We start from the raw sequence: 14,787 nt of genomic DNA, 5'->3' as shown, positions 1-14,787 counted from the left end.
TATAATCTAGCAACTCAAGAGGATTATAGCCTGGGAAATATTTCAGAATCATAAACATATACTTAGAAGTCAAAATGTATTTGAAATTAATCAAAGAAAGATAAAGAGAGAACAGACAAAGAATATATAGAAATCAACAGTTAAGAGTCAAGAGTTAAGAGATGACTGAAGAACTAACATATCAGAAACAATATAAAAATTAAAGGGCTGTGACTTAATATTAAGGAGTAATGGTTATCAACGTGGAATAGGGAAGCCAATTAATAAAATGTTTTTATTTAATTTTACTTTTATTTTTCAAGACAGAGTCTCACTTTATTGCCCAGGCTGGAGTTCAATGGCATGATTTTGGCTCACTGCAAAATCTGCCTCCTGGGTTCAAGCAATTCTTCTACCTCAGCTTCCTGAGTACCTGGGATTACAGCTATATACGACCACACCTGGCTAATTTTTGTATTTTTAGTAGGGAGGGGGTTTCACCATGTGGGTCAGGCTAAACTTGAACTTCTGATCTGAGGTGATATGCCTGCCTCAGCCTCCCAAATTATTGGGATTACAGGGTTGAGCCACCATACCTAGCCCAATAAAATGTTTTTAAAAAGTGAGTTTTCATTAAGAGAAAATCTGTAATCTTGGTAGAAAAAGATAAGGGCTATTATTCAGAAAGAAAACAATTTATAGTGTATCAAAGCAAACGTTGCATTGGGCACAGTTAAATAGGCAAGGAAGACTTTATTCAAAGCGATTGCAATAGGAAAGAAAGGCCATACACAGCCTGAATTCAACTCCACTAACACAAAGGACCAGCAAGTTTTTAAGAGCTGAGATCTGGGGATCTTAGACAATCTATGTTTGCTAATTGGCTTTACGCAAAGAAAACATAAATTATTATATTTTTAATTTTTTTTATTGCATTTTAGGTTTTGGGGTACATGTGAAGAACATGCAAGATAGTTGCATAGGTACACATATGGCAGTGCGATTTGCAGCCTTCCTCCCCTTCACCCACATCTGGCATTTCTCCCCATGCTATCCCTCCCCAGCACCCCCCTTGCTGTCCCTCCCCTATTCCACCCAATGAACCCCAGTGTGTAATGCTCCCCTACCTGTGTCCATGTGTTCTCATTGTTCATCACCCACCTATGAGTGAGAATATGTGGTATTTCATTTTCTGTTCTTGTGTCAGTTTGCTGAGAATGATGTTCTCCAGATTCATCCATGTCCCTACAAACGACACAAACTCATCGTTTTTGATTGCTGCATAATATTCCATGGTGTATATGTGCCACATTTTTCCAGTCCAGTCTATCATCGATGGGCATTTGGGTTGGTTCCAGGTCTTTGCTATTGTAAATAGTGCTGCAATGAACATTCGTGTGCATGTGTCCTTACAGTAGAACGATTTATAGTCCTTTGGATATATACCCAGTAATGTGATTACTGGGTCAAATGGAATTTCTATTTCTAAGGCCTTGAGGAATCGCCACACTGTCTTCCACAAGGTTGAACTAATTTATACTCCCACCAACAGTGTAAAAGTGTTCCTTTTTCTCCACATCCTCTCCAGCATCTGTTGTCTCCAGATTTTTTAATGATCGCCTTTCTAACTGGCGTGAGATGGTATCTCAATTTAGTTTTGATTTGCATTTCTCTAATGACTAGTGATGATGAGCTTTTTTTCATATGTTTGTTGGCCTCATGTATGTCTTTTGTAAAGTGTCTGTTCATATCCTTTGCCTGTTTTTGAATGGGCTTGTTTGTTTTTTTCCTGTAAATCTGTTTGAGTTCTTTGTAAATTCTGGATATCAGCCCTTTGTCAGATGGGTAAACTGCAAAAATTTTTTCCCATTCTGTTGGTTGCCAATTCACTCTAGTGACTGTTTCTTTTGCCGTGTAGAAGCTGTGGAGTTTGATTAGGTCCCATTTGTCTATTTTGACTTTTGTTGCCAATGCTTTTGGTGTTTTGGTCATGAAGTCCTTGCCTACTCCTATGTCCTGAATGATTTTTCCTAGATTTTCTTCTAGGGCTTTTATGGTGTCAGGTCTTATGTTTAAGACTTTAATCCATCTGGAGTTAATTTTAGTGTAAGGTGTCAGGAAGGGGTCCAGTTTCTGCTTTCTGCACATGGCTAGCCAGTTTTCCCAACACCATTTGTTAAACAGGGAATCCTTTCCCCATTGCTTGTTTTTGTCAGGTTTATCAAAGATTGTATGGTAGTAGATATGTTGTGTTACCTCTGATGCCTCTGTTCTGTTCCATTGGTCTATATCTCTGTTTTAGTACCAGTACCATGCTGTTTTGATTACTGTAGCATTGTAGTATAGTTTGAAGTCTGGTAGTGTGATGCCTCTTGCTGTGTTCTTTTTGCTTAGAATTGACTTGGCTATGTGGGCTCTATTTTGGTTCCATATGAAGTTCAAGATGTTTTTTTCCAGTTCTGTGAAGAAAGTCCATGGTAGGTTGATGGGGATAGTGTTGAGTCTGTAAATTACTTTGCGCAGTATGGCCATTTTCACGATATTGATTCTTCCTAACCATAAACATGGAATGTTTCTCCATCTCTTTGTGTCCTCTTTTATTTCGTTGAGCAGTGGTTCGTAGTTCTCCTTGAAGAGGTCACTTATGTTCCTTGTTAGTTGTATTCCTAGGTATTTTATTCTCCTTGTAGCAATTGTGAATGGCAGTTCGTTCTTGATTTGGCTCTCTTTAAGTCTGTTATTGGTGTATAGAAATACTTGCGATTTTTGCACATTGATTTTATATCCTGAAACCTTGCTGAAGTTGCTTATCAGTTTCAGGAGTTTTTGGGCTGAGGCGATGGGGACTTCTAGATATACAATCATGTCGTCTGCAAATAGAGACAATTTGGCTTCCTCCTTTCCTATTTGTATACCCTTTATTTCTTTTTCTTGCCTGATTGCTCTGGCTAGAACTTCCAGTACTATATTGAATAGGAGTGGTGAGAGAGGGCCTCTTTGTCTAGTGCCAGATTTCAAAGGGAATGCTTTCAGTTTTTGCCCATTTAGTATGATATTGGCTGTTCATTTGTCATAAATAGCTTTTATGACTTTGAGATACATCTCATCAATACTGAGTTTATTGAGGGTTTTAGCATAAAGGGCTGTTGAATTTTGTCAAATGCCTTCTCTGCATCATTTGAGATAATCATGTGGTTTTTGTTTTGGTTCTGTTTATGTGGTGAATTACATTTACAGACTTGGGTATGTTGAACCAGACTTGCATCCCTGGGATGAATCCTACTTGATCATGGTGGATGAGCTTTTCATGTGCTGTTGCAATCGGCTTGTCAGTATTTTATTGAAGATTTTTGCATCTATGTTCATCATGGATATTGGCCTGAAGTTTTCTTTTCTTGTTGAGTCTCTGCCAGGTTTGGGTATCAGGATGATGTTGGTCTCATAAAATGATTTGGGAAGGATTCCCTCTTTTTGGATTATTTGGAATAGTTTCAGAAGAAATGGTAAGAGTTCCTCTTCGTCTGCCTGGTAGAATTTGGCTGTGAACCCGTCTGGACCTGGGCTTTTTTTGAGTGGTAGGCTCTTAATTGTGGCCTCAACTTCAGACCTTGTTATTGGTCTATTCATAGGTTTGGCTTCCTCTGGTTTAGGCTTGGCAGGACACAAGTGTCCAGGAAATTATCCATTTCTTCCAGGTTTACTAGTTCATGTGTATAGAGTTGTTTGTAATATTCTCTGATGATGGTTTGAATTTCTGTGGAATCTGTGGTGATTTCCCCTTTATCATTTTTTATTGCATCTATTTGGTTATTCTCTCTTTTCTTTTTTACCAATCTGGCTAGTGGTCTGTCTATTTTGTTGATCTTTTCAAAAAACCAGCTCTTGGATTTATTGATTTTTTGAAGGGTTTTCGTGTCTCTATCTCCTTCAGTTCTGCTCTGATCTTAGTTATTTCCTGTCTTCTGCTAGGTTTTGAGTTTTTTTGATCTTGCTCCTCCAGCTCTTTCAATTGGGATGTTAGGGTGTCAATTTTGGATCTCTCCACTCTTCTCATATGGGCACTTATTGCTATATATTTTCCTCTAGAGACTGCTTTAAATGTGTCCCAGAGATTCTGGTATGTTGTGTCTTCGTTCTCAGTGGTTTTGAAGAACTTCTTTATTTCTGCCTTCATTTCATTGTTTATCCAGTCAACATTCAAGAGTCAGTTGTTCAGTTTCCATGAACCTGTGTGGTTCTGAGTTCGTTTCTGAATTCTGAGTTCTAACTTGATTGCACTATGGTCTGAGAGACTGTTTGTTATGATTTCAATCCTTCTGCATTTGCTGAGGAGTGCTTTACTTCCAATTATGTGGTCAATTTTAGAGTAGGTGTGATGTGGCGCTGAGAAGAATGTATATTCTGTGGATTTGGGGTGGAGAGTTCTGTAAATGTCTATCAGGTTTGCTTGTTCCAGGTCTGAGTTCAAGTCCTGGATATCCTTGTTAATTTTCTGTCTGGTTGATCTGTCTAATATTGACAGTGGAGTGTTAAAGTCTCCCACTATTAATGTGTGGGAGTCTAAGTCTCTTTGTAAGTCCTTGATAACTTGCCTTATATATCTGGGTGCTCCTGTGTTGGGTCCATATATATTTAGGATCATTAGCTCTTCTTGTTGTATCGACCCTTTTACCATTATGTAATATCCTTCTTTGTCTCTTTTGATCTTTGTTGCTTTAAAGTCTATTTTATCAGAGATGAGAACTGCAACTCCTGCTTTTTTTTTTGCTCTCCGTTTGCTTGGTAAATCTTCCTCCATCCCTTTATTTTGAGCCTTTGTGTATCCTTGCATGTGAGATTGGTTTCGTGGATACAGCATACCGTTGGGTTTTGGCTTTTTTTTTCCAATTTGCCAGTCTGTGTCTTTTGATTGGTGCATTTAGTCCATTTACATTTAGGGTTAATATTGTTATGTGTGAATTTGATACTGTCGTTTTGATTCTAGTTGGCTGTTTTGCCCATTAGTTGATGCAGATCCCTCATTTTGTTGATGCTGTTTAGCATTTGGTATGTTTTTGGAATGGCTGGTACTGGTTGTTCCTTTCTATGTGTAGTGCCTCTTTCAGGAGCTCTTGTAAAGCAGGCCTGGTGGTGACCAAATCTCTGAGTACTCACTTGTTCGGAAAGGATTTTATTTTTCCTTCACTTATGAAGCTCAGTTTGGCTGGATATAAAAATTCTGGGTTGAAAGTTCTTTTCTTTAAGGATGTTGATAATTGGCCCCCACTCTCTTCTGGCTTGTAGGGTTTCTGCCGAGAGATCTGCTGCGTGTCTGATGGGCTTCCCTTTGTGGGTGACCCGACCTTTCTCTCTGGCTGCCCTTAGCATTTTCTCTTTCATTTCAACCCTGGTGAATCTGACGATTATGTGCCTTGGGGTTGCTCTTCTTGCGGAATATCTTTGTTGTGTTCTCTGTATTTCCTGGACTTAAATATTGGCCTGCCTTGCTAGGTTGGGGAAATTTTCTTGGATAATATCATGAAGAGTATTTTCCAGCTTGGATTCATTCTCTTCGTCACATTCAGGTACACCTATACAAACATAGATTAGGTCTCTTCACATAGTCCCACATTTCTTGGAGACTTTGTTCATTCCTTTTTGCACTTTTTTCTCTGATCTTGGTTTCTCATTTTATTTCATTGAGTTGATCTTCAACTTCTGATATCCTTTCTTCTGCTTGGTCAATTCGGCTGGTGAGACTTGTGCATGCTTCGCGAAGTTTTCGTTTTGTGTTTTTCAGCTCCTTAAATTCACTCATATTCCTCTCTATGTTGTCCATTCTTGTTATCATTTCCTCAAATCTTTTTTCAAGGTTCTTAGTTTCATTGCATTGAGTTAGAACATGTTCTTATAGCTCATGGAAGTTCCTCATTACCCACCTTATGAAGTCTGATTCTGTCATTTCATCACACTCATTCTCCATCCAACTTTGTTCCCTTGCTGGTGAGGAGTTGTGGTCCCTTGTAGGAGATGAGGTGTTCTGGTTTTGGATGTTTTCCTCCTTTTTTGTGCTGGTTTCTTCCCATCTTTGTGGATTTATCCACCTGTCGTCTGAGTAGTTGCTGATTTTTTTATTGGTTCTCTGAGTGGACGTCCAGATTGTTGATGATGAATTATTTCTGTCTCTTAGTTTTCCTTCAAACAGTCTGGCCCCTCTGCTGTAGGACTACTGAGGTCCACTCCAGGCCCTGCTTGCCTGGGGTATACCTGTACCAGCTGCAGAACTGTGAGGTTTGCTACCTGTTTCTTCTGCTATCTTTTTCCCTGAATGATGCCTGCCAAATGTTAGTCTGATCAGTCCTTTGTGAGGTGACTCTTCGGATATACAGGGGTCAGGGAGCTGCTTGAGGAGACTGTCTGCACTTTATACTTGAGGAGACAGTCTGTACTTTATAGGAGCTCAAGTGCTGAGCTGTGACTCCGTTGTTCATTCAGGGCTAGGCAGGTATGTATAAGTCTGCTGCAGCAGAACTCGTAAAGCCCCTTTTTTTTCCTCAGGGGCTCTGTTCTGGGGAGTTAGGGCTTTATTTATGAATATTCATTGCACTGTCCTGCCCAGCAAGGAGGCAGTCTAATCACTGCCTGCCTATAGTGGCTATGCTGAGCTGCTGTGGGCTCTACCCTGTTGCTGTGGGCTCCGTTCTGCTGCCATGGACTCCGCCTTGCTGCCATGTGAAATTCCCTGTAGTCCTGTTTATATGGGTGTGGTTAGAGCTGCTGTGGTTATGATGGCCCGCCTCTGTAGTGGCAGACTTTCTCTGTTGTGGTGGGTTGCCTCAGCAATGGCAGGCTGCATCAGCAATGGCAGCGTACCTCTGTAGAGGTTGAGTGCCTCAGTAATGGCGGACGCCCCTCCCCCTCCAAGCTGCACCATCCTGGGTTCAGCTGTGCTTGCCATGAAACTCTCAACCTCGAGCATTTCCAATTGCTGTTTTGTTTGTTTTTGTGGGGGTGGGACCCACCAAGCCTGAACACCTGGCTCCCTGCCTCAGAGCCCTTTTTTTTTTAAGTTGATGGTTGACTCTCTCCCAGGTGTTCCAGTCACCTGCTGAAAGGGCATTGGGATCTGTGTGATTTCCCATGCAGCGACCCACTGCGCTAGCTGGAACCATGTTGCTGCCTGGGAATCTCCTGGCCTGGCTTTCTGTTTAAATCCTGTTTAATCAGATGAATGTGCTAATCTGCCTTCTGGAATCTCCGATTGTCTGTTTAACAGGGCAACCAAACCAGTGTATTTTGTACGGAGTGCCGCTATACTGCGGCCCCAGCCCAAACAGCTGCACTGGCAGCCCGTGGGGGTCCTACACCTGGGAATCACCTGGTCTGTGGGCAATAAAGGTCCATCTGGAAATGCGGCATCCTCTCACCATCTGCAGTTTCACTAGGAGCTGCAATCCTGAGTTGGTCCTACAGTGCCATCTTCTCCTCTCTTTCTCCAAAAATGTAAATTATTTTCTCATCTTCATAATAGGGAGTAATTTAATGTCTTAAAGCAAGGACTCACTGAAATTAGGCTCCTACACTCCTATAGAAACTGAGAAAGAGATGCCCTGTTTTACATGGCTCCAAGTACCTGACACAGATATTCTTGCACTTTAAAACTAGCAAGAAGCCTTTTAAAAGATTTATATCCCAAAGAGGCAGAGGAAGAACAGACATTTAGAAATGTTCTAAAGTAAATGCTGAGAAAAATATCAGCAACCTAGGATAAGGAAGACGTTTCTCTTCCACTGAAACTTAAAGACAAGGACAGAACAAACATTTTTATAACACAGGTAAGCAGAATAAATATATATAAAATTCAATTAAAATTAACTCCCTTCTGCCAAAATAGAAGCCTGCTATCAGTGGTATCCCACTTTTTTACAACTTTATACTAAAGTTTCTTAAATTCTCTATTTGCTAATACTGTCATTCTGTTGACAACATAGATTTTACTACTTTATTTTCATGCACTCAAAAAAAAAGACTCACAATTGATGACTATAGAAATTATATAATCTCTCTCAGTGCCCTTTTGGCAGAATGACAAGCTGTTAAGAATCACTTGCTGTTTAGAATGAAAGATTCTAAATGAAAAGCTAAATACAATCTTCTTTCGGTTCTGCAAGAAAAATGAAGTTAAAATTTTGAGTTTTTATATGGATGACTAAGTAATGAAAAGTTCATATGACAAAATTAAATTCTACTTAAATACAACTGGTCTCTGGTAAGTAAGTAAACACCTAAATCATATATAAAATTCTGTTTGCCATTGAGACTAGTGGTCGGAAATGTGATTCTGGGATAAAGAACAGAGATAAGACAGAAAGAGCACACCATATTTGAGAAGCAATAGAAAGAATATTAAAATGACATAGTCTTATAAATCAGAATGGAGGTTTTGGGGAAAATGTAAATTCTGTTAGTTATCTGTATTTTATTACATAATTCCATTGGTTTACTTCAATAAAATATTAAAGATAAATAAAATATTAAATTTAGGCTCGAATCTTCAATCTGCAAGAAGACTTTTTTAAATATCTTTATTATATTTTTCAACAATGCCACAAAATGAACCCCAATGAAAAGTACTTACTATCTCAAATGCTTCTCAGTAAATTAAAAAGTTTAAAAATAAAAGTGCATTACTAGTTGTTAGTGTAAAAGATAATATAGAAAGTATTCCTTCTGGAAAAATGACTAGAGAATTATTGACATCTTAACATTCAATAAAATGCAACCATTTAAAGAAATACACAATTTACATTTAAAATTGTAAAGAATATAAAAAGTTTACATAATCCTGGCTATTACTTTAACTTTTCCACCAATATAATTAGAATAAAACTATTTCATTTAAGTTACTAAAAGTTACTTTACTCTAGATCTTCCAGAAAACAGAAGAAACAAAACATATGTAGTATAACAGTAAACAGCTAACCAAAATTTGAAACTGATTTTGTTTTAAAATTTTCAAGTTAATTAACAGCATCTTTGATATTGTTAAGATGTCTAGAAAATAGAATGTTTGTTGTTCTAATAAAGCAATCAAAAGAAACATGAAGGCCAATATAGTCATGGTGACCAAAAAGAGATGCATGATATGCTAACGCATGCCACATAAAAAGCAGAGTGACTACTCAGAGGTGATTTCCTGTATGCGGTGAGAAGTAAGGGATCTACCCATAATTGGGACCAGTGGTTTATTACAGAAGAGGACTATCTTTAACTTTCAACTGGCTCCCAACTTCTGAAAATGAGGATCTATTTTAAAGATTTAATATTTGTTGCATTTAAACCATAGATAAGTGCAGTGATTGATCCCCAGAAATAAAACCTGCATCTCTAGAGAAGCACAGAGCTTTAGGAACACTGGATAGAAATCTTTACTGACATGGTCTCCAGGCTAATTATTTCAAACCTAAATAGCAATGTTTATGATCTATCTATAAGCAGTCAAGTTATTAATTTGCCATGAATAGAAAATGTGCTTGGAATGGAATATATCAAGTAAACTTAATAGAAATGGAATCTCATTGCTTCATTAAATTATACAATATCATCAGTATCACATTCCACTTTCATGGTCAGCTACAATATGCTGTCTACTAGTTTTATAGAAAGATGTGTAGACAAGCAACAATGGTAAAAATAAAAATCACCCACTATTAAATAGCTATGGAAGGAGAAGTGCCCACCACAGTACAAGATTCTGTTCATTGTCGACCTACAATGCAAATATACAGCAGCTGTCTGCACAACTGGCTTTAATGTAGTAAACTGGAAAGTATCAACCACACATAGAAAGGCAAGAGTAATAGAGAAACACAGGCAGATAGCTATATGTGTGTACATATATTTAGATATATAAATCTATATTCATTTAGATACATGAGTAAATAAGTCAAAATATAAGGCAATCTAAAAAGTCATAGTGCATATTTAAGTTTTTAATGTTCTGAAAATCAATTCCAAATATTGAGGCGACATTTTAGCCTGTTAGAAAGCAATAGCAACCAATGGCCATCCATCCTTCTTTACTTGTCTTTCTTTCTCTGCCCTTCCTTTCTCCTTTCCCTTCCCTTCCTCTTCTCCTCTCTCTTCCCTTCTCTTCTTCTATTTCTTCCCTCCTTTTCTTTTTCCCTCCCTCCATTTTTCTTTCCTTTTTCTGTGCTTTCCCCCAATGTTTATTTATGGTGCACCTTCTGTGCCTTGTACCCTTCAGCATTAGTGGAAAAGGATATTTAATTATCTACCTTCTAAAACCTCTTCTGGTGGGAAAGAAGATTTTAAAAAGCCAAAAAAAAAAAGTAAATAAAAACAAATACATACGTGTAATATCGGGCAATGATAAATGCTGTAAGATAAAGGAGAACCAGAGGATAGAGAGCAATGTGGGTGGAATGAGGGAGAGAAATTTGGATTGAATGACAATGGAAGTCTTCTCCAAAGGCATGGCAGAGAGGTAAGTACAGAAGAGTAAGTTAAGTCACAATCCTGCTGAGAGCAGTCCCAGATGAGGAAATCTCAACTAAAAGCCCTTCCCAAAGTGGGAATAAACCTGTTGTGAACAAGAAGGCCAGGGTTGCTTACATGGAGCTATTGACAAGGAGACTGACAGGGAATGAATACGGTGTCAAGGGCACAGAGCTTCTGACCAATAGGACAAAATGCAGATTTTCTTTACTCAGCACGGCTGTTATTCAGAGAATCATGTAATGGGAGACTGATTTTCAGTCCAACTAGAAGTCCAGAGGCAGGTTTCAAATAGAACCAGACTCCTCATTTCATAAATTACATTTGAATGCAGACTTTAAGAACCAGAGTTTACTGAAGTCCTTTTAGTTATATGTGGATATGTAACACTATAACCTAGTATATGTATGATGCCACTCAGCTTATAAAATAATTTTATTATATTACTTGATTTCATACTCACAGTCTTTTATAGTACAGAGAAAATATTTTAAATCTCATCTTACATGTGGTTAACAAGAGGTTAAAATGAATGATCCACAGTCACAATACTAATAGAAAAGTTTAGAATCATTAAATATACAAATAGAAGAAATTAGTCATTAGTAGTGAAAACCATTCTTTATATGAATAAGAAAACAGGAGATATATATATACACATACACACACACACACACATATACATACACACACACATTTACATATACATATATATGTATACACATATATACATATATATATCAACCTCCTTGACATATAATATACATATACATATATACACACACACACATGTGTATGTATGTGTGTGTGTGTGTGTGTGTATCAAGCAGGTTAACTCTTTAGCTTTGTCTCAGTTAATATCCTCCATGGTCCCTTTTGCACTATTCACTGGGAAAGAGCAGACTTTGAACTATTCATCTAAAAGCATTTTATTTAGGGTTGAAAGTATGTATTTAACCCCCATGAGCTTTGTCTCATGGCAGTGTCTAAATCCCTTTGGTTTGTTAGACAGTAATGTGATACATTATTGCACTAACTGCAACTTTTTAAATGAAAACACGGCAATCTTAATGACTAACTTGGACAAATAATAATTGTCAACTTTGAAAAGACAGCAAAGATATTCAATTCTCTCTGCTTCATTATTTTACTCTGCCTGGAAAACCAGTGTGAAGATTCATTGATAATATTAGAAATAACATGACTTTGTGATAATATTCTGCAAGCCGCTTTTAACTCCATTCAGTTTCACAATTCTGGCCCATAAGAAGGCTAAATAAAAGCATGTCTTAGACAAATTATGTTTATAAACTATGGAAAAACAAATTAAGATGAATACTAACATATCCATAAGTTAGTATGACTTTTAAGGAATTATAGGTGTGTATCATATAGATATTTTTATAACATGCTCAACTCTTGATCTCATTAGCAAGTACACACTGGCTTGTAAGACCAAGCAAGTCTTTTTGGCTCTCTCTCTCTCTCTCTGTCTGTCTCTCCCTCCCTCCCTCCCTCCCTCCTTCCCTCCCTTCCTCCTTTTCTCCCTTCCTTCTTTTCCCTTCTTCCATTCCTCCCTTTCCCTTCCCCTCCTTTGGAGATGAGAACATCAGACATAAGAATGAGGACATCTTTTCATAAGAAGTCTTTCTATTTCATTGAAAAGGATATAATTTTTGTTTTCTCTGGAATACTATAAGAGAATGAGCTTTATCATTAACCGATAGATGTGTTAGGTCTAAAGTACAGTCAGGCAACAAATGCTGACATTATGGTCAACAACAGACTTGATAAATGATGGTGGTCTCATTATAAGACCATATTTTTACTGAATCTTTTATGCTTTTTAAGTCAGGGGTACATGTGCAGGATTGTTATATAGGTAAACTAATGACATGGGGGTTTGTTTTACAGACTATTTCATCACTCAGGTATTAAGCATAGTATCCATTAGTTATTTCTCCTAATCCTCTCTCTTCCACCCTCTACCCTCCACCATGTCCCAGTGTCTCTTGTTCTCCTTTATGTGTTCATGTGTTCTCTTCATGTAGCTCTCACTTATAAGTGCAAACATGCAGTATCTGCTTTTCTGTTCCTGTGTTAGTTCTCTTAGGATAATGGCTTCCAGCTCCATCCATGTTTCTCCAAAGGACACAATCTCATTCTTTTAAATGGCTGCATAGGATTATAGGGTATATATGTACCAATCTACCATTGATGGGCATTCAGTTTGATTATATGACTTTGCTATTGTGAATAGTGCTGCTGTGAATATATGTATGCATGTGTCTTTATGGCAGAACAATTTATATTCCTTTGGGTATATATCCAATCATAGAATTGCTGGGTTGAATGGTAGTTCTGTTTTCAGTTCTTTCAGAAATTGCCACACTCTTTCCACAATGGTTAAACTAATTCACACTTCCAACAATGTATAAGCATTTCTTTTTCTCTGTGACTTCACAAGCACATATTTTTTTTTTTAGTTTTTAATAATAGCTATTCTGACTAGTGTCAGATGATATCTCATTATGGTTTTGATTTGCATTTCTCTAATGATCAGTGATATTGAACGTTATTTAATATAATTGTTGGCTGCACGTATGTCTTCTTTTGAAAAGTGTCTCTTTATGTCCTTTGCCCACTTTTTAATGGAATCTTTTTTCTTGTGATTTTGTTTATGTTCTTTATAGACTCTGGTTATTAGAACTTTGTCAAGTACATAGTTTACAAAAATTTCCTTCTTTTATGTAGGCTGTTTGATGACAGTTTATTTTACTATGTGAAAGTCCTTTAGTTTAATTAGAGTCCATTTGTCAATTTTTGCTTTTGTTGAAATTGCTTTTAGTGTGTTCATCATGAAATCTTTGCCCACACCTATGTATAGAATGGTGTCATCGATGTTGTCTTCCAGCATTTGTATAGTTTTGTTTTTTACATTTAAGTGTTTAATCCACATTGAGTTCATTTTTGTATATGATATAAGGAAGGGGTCCAGTTTCAATCTTCTGCATAACAGCTAGCCAGTTATCCCAACACTATTTATTGAATAGGGAATCCTTTATTCGTTCCTTTTGTCATATTTCTCAAAGATCAGATGGTCAGAAGTGTAAAGCCTTATTTCAGAGCTCTCTTTCTTGTTTCATTGGTCTTTGTGTCTGTTTTAGTACCAATACCATGCTGTTTTGCTTACTGTAGCCCCATAGTATATTTTGAAGTCAGGTAACATGAGATCTCTAGCTTTGTTTTTTTGCTTTGGATGGCCTTGGCTATTCAGGCTCTTCTTGGTTCCATATGGATTTAAAAATAGTGTTTTTCTCTCTGTGAAGAATAGCATGTAGTTTGAAGGAGATAGCATTAGATTTGTAAACTGCTTTGAGCTGTATGGCCATTTTTAACTATATTGATTCTTCTTATCTATGAGCATGAAATGTTTTTCCATTTGATTTTATCATCTCTGATTTCACTGGGCAATGTTTTGTAACTCTCATTGTAGAGATTTTTCAACTCCCGGTATTCCTAGATATTTTAGTATTTTTGTGGCTATTGTGAATGGGGTCGCATTCTTGATCTTGTTCTCAGCTTGACTGTTGTTGGTGTATAGAAATACCAGTGGTTTTTGTACATTGATTTTGTATCCTGAGACTTCACTGAAGTTGTTTATTAGCTTAAGAAGCATTAGGGCTAAGACTATGTGGTCTTCTAGACATAGAATCATGTTATGGGCAAATAAGGAATATTTGATTTCCTTTCTTCCTATTTGGATGCCCTTTATTTCTTTCTTTTGCCTGATTACTCTGGCCAGGACTTTCAATACCATGTAGGATAAGAATGGTAAGAGAGGGCATCATTGTCCTTAGCTGGTATTCAGGGGGATGGGAATGCTTCCAACTTTTGCCCATTCAGTATAATGTTAGCTGTGGGTTTGTCATAGATGGCTGTTATTCTTTTGAGGAATGTTCCTTCAGGACCTAGTTTACTGATAGTTTTTATCATGAAGAGATTTTGAATATTATCAAAGCCTTTTCTGCATCTATTGAGATAGCCATGTGGGTTTTGTCTTTAGTTTTGTTTATGTGATGAATAACATTTATTGATTTGCATATGTTGGATAGACCTTGCATCCCAGGGATAAAGTCTACTTGTTGTCATGGATAGCTTTTTGATATGCTGTTGGATTCAGTTTGCCAGTATTTTTTTGAGGATTTTTGCATCAGTGTTAATCAACCATATGGTTCATCAAGGATATTGATCTAAACTTTTATTGTTGTTGTGTCTTTGTCAGGTTTGGATATTGGGATGATGCTGGTC

This window comes from Callithrix jacchus, chromosome 11 (genome assembly GCF_049354715.1).
Source record: "Callithrix jacchus isolate 240 chromosome 11, calJac240_pri, whole genome shotgun sequence".
In the NCBI taxonomy this organism is placed as follows: domain Eukaryota; kingdom Metazoa; phylum Chordata; class Mammalia; order Primates; family Cebidae; genus Callithrix; species Callithrix jacchus.
This window is presented reverse-complemented; position numbering follows the sequence as displayed.